The 7,111-nt window shown below is 41.1% G+C and overlaps 1 pseudogene; it reads right to left on the bottom strand.

Annotated features, from left to right (window-relative positions):
• Window positions 1-317: 317 nt before the first annotated feature.
• LOC140594837 (immunity-related GTPase family M protein 1-like) overlaps window positions 318-7,111 on the bottom strand; it is a 47,111-nt pseudogene continuing 40,317 nt past the window's right edge.

The raw sequence follows: 7,111 nt of genomic DNA, 5'->3' as shown, positions 1-7,111 counted from the left end.
CCAGAGAACTTATTTAATGACTTAACAAATAGTTATTTTTCAAGGGAACAGTGCATTAGGATTGGGTTTAGGAAGACAGATCATTTTAAAAATTGCTTTCAAGAAACTCTTAGAGATAAAAGAAAGTGTTAGGTTAAATCCATTCCTTTCTAGTGGAGAAAAAACTGTATCCTCCTGGAAGAGGATCTGAAGGCAACCTGACTTCCACTTGAGAATGAACCTATTGGACTATGTCCAGGTGGTTAGCTCTGGAAGAAAGGATTTCCTCAGGATGGTCTTCATTTCCTTGGCATCTAATTCAAGGGTGCATCATTTCTTCAGTCAGCTAAAGCAGAGAATGCCATGGTCACCCAAGAAGTGGATGTACCTAAGAAGACTAAGGAATACTTCACTAGTGGAGAAGTCATGAAGTCAGTCCCCAGTTCATTTTTATAGAGAGGGTACAGATCTAAGGATTTCATGATGGTGCTGTACTCCTTCATGGGCATCCCAGACTCTGTGCCACACTCTAGAGAGATTCATCACCCATTCCAAAGAAACAACAGCAGGTATTCAGACACTACTCCAAATCATCTTCATTTTGAACACCAAGGGTGTCCTGCAAACACTGTCTGGTGATTCCCATCTGCAGAGAGATTGCCTTGTCATTGAGGATCTTCTCACTGATGTAGACAGGTTTTTTAGTGGAACATGTTTCCTGATGTCAGAGAGACCCTTGTTCAAGGTGTTCCTAAGTTCTTAGAAGTCAGGCAATCAAGGGTCAAGACTAGAGACCTAGGATATGATGGGTTCACACACCCACTTCTTCTGGGGGAGTTTCAAGGATAATCTCCCAGATATTCTGCAGGAGTCATTCCTCCCAGAATGCACTTGTGCTGAGATCCTTGTTCAGCTTGCTCTGATGATATGGAACCACTTTTCCAGGTTACATATGATTTTGGCAAACTTCTTGAGATTCACGCGGAACTCTTGGATGCAGGCTGATGGTGAAGTCGTATCAGCTAACCTGCATCTCCTTCACAGTTATACAGGTTTTGCATGACTGCCACATCCCACAGTACCACAATGGTGAAATGAGAATAGTGGCAAGTGTGTCAGTGGTCCTCACCACCCCAGTGGGAGCTGAGTCCTCCTCCTCCTACCCAATTCCTTGCAATGGATTGATGAAGGAGACATGGCAGCTGCCACAGTCCCCACTCAGTGCAATGCTCACTGGGGTACTGGATGCTGTCTACAGGGTTCCCCTGACCACAGAAACCACCCTCAGCAGTGTGCCTTCTCCCAAGGCCTTTTCAATGGTCATGGCACCTGCTGCATATAACACCCTCTGGCATGGCAGAGCAGAGGTGAAGGATGTGGGTAATGTGGTGTGAAGGGATAGGACTGGCTACATTACACTGCTGACCAGTGGAGTAACCTGAAGAAAGAAGAACAGAGGAGTTAGAAGCATGGGTGAACAGAGAAACAAGAATATCAGCCTCAGCATCAAGTTCACGCCATCAGATCCACACCCATGCTGCTAACAAAGATATTTTGAGTACAGAGTGAGTAAAACCCTCATTCAGGAATATGCACACATGTAAGGAAGGAGACCATTGAGGAATACTCTGTAGCTGTGATGCCAGGGTCAGTGCCAAAGCAGTTTACAGACGAGAGAATTTAAGCAGCAAAACATCATGAGGGTCACTCAGTCAGGACTCAAAAAGATGCAGGTTCTTCCTCCACCCAAACTGATTTAGCAGAACAACATGGTGGATACCTGCAGGGCAGTGATGATTTTGTGCCAGCTGTCCACATCCTTCAGTGCTTAGGATCTATATGTTCTCATTACATTTGTCTTTAGAGTCAAGAATAAACTATTTTGATTAATATTGAAAAGTGCATTTTCTTTCCTCTTGAGACATTTCTTCATAAAAATCTGGCATCTTTTTTTTTTTTTAAAGATTTCATTTATTTATTCATCAGTGACACACACAGAGAGAGGCAGAGACATAGGCAGAGGGAGAAGCAGGCTCCATGCAGGGAGTCCAATGTGGGACTGGATCCCGGGACTCCAGGATCACACCCTGAGCCAAAGGCAGATACTCAACAATTGAGCTACCTAGGCATCCCAGTCTGACATCTTTTTTTTTTATGTTTATTTATTTTTTTTTAAATTAACTTTTATTGGTGTTCAATTTACCAACATACAGAAAAACACCCAGTGCTCATCCCGTCAAGTGTCCACCTCAGTGCCCATCACACATTCCCCTCCAACACCCGCCCTCCTCCCCTTCCACCACCCCTAGTTCATTTCCCCGAGTTAGGAGTCTTTATGTTCTGTCTCCCTTCCTGATATTTCCCAACATTTCTTTTCCCTTCCTTTATATTCCCTTTCACTATTATTCATATTCCCCAAATGAATGAGAACATACACTGTTTGTCCTTCTCCGATTGACTTATTTCACTCAGCATAATACCCTCCAGTTCCATCCATGTTGAAGCAAATGGTGGGTATTTGTCGTTTCTAATTGCTGAGTAATATTCCATTGTATACATAGACCACATCGTCTTTATCCATTCATCTTTCGATGGACACCGAGGCTCCTTCCACAGTTTGGCTATTGTGGCCATTGCTGATAGAAACATTGGGGTGCAGGTGTCCCGACGTTTCATTGCATCTGAATCTTTGGGGTAAATCCCCAACAGTGCAATTGCTGGGTCGTAGGGCAGGTCTATTTTTAACTCTTTGAGGAACCTCCACACAGTTTTCCAGAGTGGCTGCACCAGTTCACAGTCCCACCAACAGTGTAAGAGGGTTCCCTTTTCTCCGCATCCTCTCCAACATTTGTTGTTTCCTGCCTTGTTAATTTTCCCCATTCTCACCGGTGTGAGGTGGTATCTCATTGTGGTTTTGATTTGTATTTCCCTGATGGCAAGTGATGCAGAGCATTTTCTCATGTGCTTGTTGGCCATGTCCATGTCTTCCTCTGTGAGATTTCTCTTCATGTCTTTTGCCCATTTCATGATTGGATTGTTTGTTTCTTTGGTGTTGAGTTTAATAAGTTCTTTATAGATTTTGGAAACTAGCCCTTTATCTGATATGTCATTTGCAAATATCTTCTCCCATTCTGTAGGTTGTCTTTGAGTTTTGTTGACTGTATCCTTTGCTGTGCAAAAGCTTCTTATCTTGATGAAGTCCCAATAGTTCATTTTTGCTTTTGTTTCTTTTGCCTTTGTGGATGTATCTTGCAAGAAGTTACTGTGGCCAAGTTCAAAAAGGGTGTTGCCTGTGTTCTCCTCTAGGATTTTGATGGAATCTTGTCTCACATTTAGATGTCTCATCCATTTTGAGTTTATCTTTGTGTATGGTGAAAGAGAGTGGTCCAGTTTCATTCTTCTGCATGTGGATGTCCAATTTTCCCAGCACCATTTATTGAAGAGACTGTCTTTCTTCCAATGGATAGTCTTTCCTCCTTTATCGAATATTAGATGACCGTACATTTCAGGGTCCACTTCTGGGTTCTCTATTCTGTTCCATTGATCTATGTGTCTGTTTTTGTGCCAGTACCACACTGTCTTGATGACCACAGCTTTGTAGTACAATCTGAAATCTGGCATTGTGATGCCCCCAGCTATGGTTTTCTTTTTTAAAATTCCCCTGGCTATTCGAGGTCTTTTCTGATTCCACACAAATCTTAAAATAATTTGTTCTAACTCTCTGAAGAAAGTCCATGGTATTTTGATAGGGATTGCATTAAACGTATAAATTGCCCTGGGTAACATTGACATTTTTACAATATTAATTCTGCCAATCCATGAGCATGGAATATTTTTCCATCTCTTTGTGTCTTCCTCAATTTCTTTCAGAAGTGTTCTATAGTTTTTAGGGTATAGATCTTTTACCTCTTTGGTTAGGTTTATTCCTAGGTATCTTATGCTTTTGGGTGCAATTGTAAATGGGATTGACTCCTTAATTTCTCTTTCTTCAGTCTCATTGTTAGTGTATAGAAATGCCATTGATTTCTGGGCATTGATTTTGTATCCTGCCACACTGCCGAATTGCTGTATGAGTTCTAGCAATCTTGGGGTGGAGGCTTTTGGGTTTTCTATGTAGAGTATCATGTCATCGGCGAAGAGGGAGAGTTTGACTTCTTCTTTGCCAATTTGAATGCCTTTAATGTCTTTTTGTTGTCTGATTGCTGAGGCTAGGACTTCCAGAACTATGTTGAACAGCAGTGGTGAGAGTGGACATCCCTGTCTTGTTCCTGATCTTAGGGGAAAGGCTCCCAGTGCTTCCCCATTGAGAATGATATTTGCTGTGGGCTTTTCGTAAATGGCTTTTAAGATGTCGAGGAAAGTTCCCTCTATCCCAACACTCTGAAGGGTTTTGATCAGGAATGGATGCTGTATTTTGTCAAATGCTTTCTCTGCATCTAATGAGAGGATCATATGGTTCTTGGTTTTTCTCTTGCTGATATGATGAATCACATTGATGGTTTTACGAGTGTTGAACCAGCCTTGTGTCCCGGGGATAAATCCTACTTGGTCATGGTGGATAATTTTCTTAATGTGTTGTTGCATCCTATTGGCTAGTATCTTGTTGAGAATTTTTGCATCCATGTTCATCAGGGATATTGGTCTGTAATTCTCCTTTTTGGTGGGGTCTTTGTCTGGTTTTGGAATTAAGGTGATGCTGGCCTCATAGAACGAATTTGGAAGTACTCCATCTCTTTCTATCTTTCCAAACAGCTTTAGTAGAATGGGTATGATTTCTTCTTTAAACGTTTGATAGAATTCCCCTGGGAAGCCATCTGGCCCTGGACTCTTGTGTCTTGGGAGGTTTTTGATGACTGCTTCAATTTCCTCCCTGGTTATTGGCCTGTTCAGGTTTTCTATTTCTTCCTGTTCCAGTTTTGGTAGTTTGTGGCTTTCCAGGAATGCGTCCATTTCTTCTAGATTTCCTAATTTATTGGCGTACAGCTGTTCATAATATGTTTTTAAAATCGTTTGTATTTCCTTGGTGTTGGTAGTGATCTCTCCTTTCTCATTCATGATTTTATTAATTTGAGTCTTCTCTCTCTTCTTTTTAATAAGGTTGGCTAATGGTTTATCTATCTTATTAATTCTTTCAAAGAACCAACTCCTGGTTCTGTTGATCTGTTCCACAGTTCTTTTGGTCTCGATATCATTGAGTTCTGCTTGAATTTTAATTAACTGTCTTCTTCTGCTGGGGGTGGGGTCTATTTGTTGCTTTTTCTCTAGTTCCTTTATGTGTAAGGTGAGCTTTTGAATTTGAGATCTTTCCAGTTTTTGAATGGATGCTTGTATTGCGATGTATTTCCCCCTCAGGACTGCTTTTGCTGCATCCCAAAGATTTTGAACGGTTGTATCTTAATTCTCATTAGTTTCCATGAATCTTTTTAATTCTTCCTTAATTTCCTGGTTGACCTTTTCATCTTTCAGCAGGATGGTCCTTAACCTCCACGTGTTTGTGGTCCTTCCATACTTCTTGTTGTGATTAAGTTCTAATTTCAAGGCATTATGGTCTGAGAATATACAGGGGACTATCCGGATCTTTTGGTATCGGTTGAGACCCGATTTGTGACCCAGTATGTGGTCTATTCTGGAGAAAGTTCCATGTGCACTTGAGAAGAATGTGTATTCAGTTGAGTTTGGATGTAAAGTTCTGTAGATATCTGTGAAATCCATCTGGTCCAGTGTATCATTTAAAGCTCTCGTTTCTTTGGAGATGTTGTGCTTAGAAGACCTATCCAGGGTAGAAAGAGCTAGATTTAAGTCACCAAGTATAAGTGTATTATTATCTAAGTATTTCTTCAGTTTGGTTATTAATTGGTTTACATATTTGGCAGCTCCCACATTCGGGGCATATATATTGAGGATTGTTAAGTCCTCTTGTTGGATAGATCCTTTGAGAATGAGATAGTGTCCCTCTTCATCTCTCACTATAGTCTTCGGGGTAAATTTTAATTTATCTGATATAAGGATGGCAACCCCTGCTTTCTTTTGAGGACCATTTGAATGGTAAATGGTTCTCCAACCTTTTATTTTCAGGTTGTAGGTGTCCTTCTGTCTAAAATGAGTCTCTTGTAGACAGCAAATAGATGGGTCCTGCTTTTTTATCCAGTCTGAAACCCTGCGCCTTTTGATGGGGTCATTAAGCCCGTTCACATTCAGAGTTACTATTGATAGATATGAGTTTAGTGTCATCATATCTATTCAGTCCTTGTTTTTGTGGATTGTTCCACTGAACTTCTTCTTAAAGGGGAATTTTAAGAGTCCCCCTTAAAATTTCTTGCAGAGCTGGTTTGGAGGTTACATATTCTTTCAGTTCCTGCCTGTCTTGGAAGCTCTTTATCTCTCCTTCCATTTTGAATGAAAGCCTTGCTGGGTAAAGTATTCTTGGTTGCATGTTCTTTTCATTTAGGACCCTGAATATATCCTGCCAGCCCTTTCTGGCCTGCCAGGTCTCTGTGGAGAGGTCTGCTGTTACCCTAATATTCCTCCCCATAAAAGTCAGGGACTTTTTTTCTCTTGCTGCTTTAAGGATCTTCTCCTTATCTTTGGAATTTGCAAGCTTCCCTATTAAATGTCGAGGTGTTGAACGGTTTTTGTTGATTTTAGGGGGGGATCTCTCTATTTCCTGGATCTGAATGCCTGTTTCCCTTCCCAGATTAGGAAAGTTTTCAGCTAGGATTTGTTCAAATACATATTCTGGCCCTCTGTCCCTTTCGGCGCCCTCAGGAACCCCAATTAAACGTAGGTTTTTCTTCCTCAGGCTGTCATTTATTTCCCTTAATCTATCCTCATGGTCTTTTAATTGCTTGTCTCTTTTTTCCTCAGTTTCCCTCTTTGCCATCAACTTGTCTTCTATGTCACTCACTCGTTCTTCCACCTCGTTAACCCTCCTCGTTAGGACTTCTAGCTTGGATTGCATCTCATTTAATTGATTTTTAATTTCTGCCTGATTGGATCTAAATTCTGCAGTCATGAAGTCTCTTGAGTCCTTTATGGTTTTTCCTAGAGCCACCAGTAGCTGTAAAATAGTGCTTCTGAATTGGCTTTCTGACATTGAATTGTAATCCATATTTTGTAACTCTGTGGGAGAGTG

The sequence above is a fragment of the Vulpes vulpes genome, chromosome 12, assembly GCF_048418805.1.
Source record: "Vulpes vulpes isolate BD-2025 chromosome 12, VulVul3, whole genome shotgun sequence".
NCBI classification, from domain to species: domain Eukaryota; kingdom Metazoa; phylum Chordata; class Mammalia; order Carnivora; family Canidae; genus Vulpes; species Vulpes vulpes.
The sequence above is the reverse complement of the archived record's forward strand: the minus strand, read 5'-3'. Positions and strand labels throughout refer to the sequence as shown.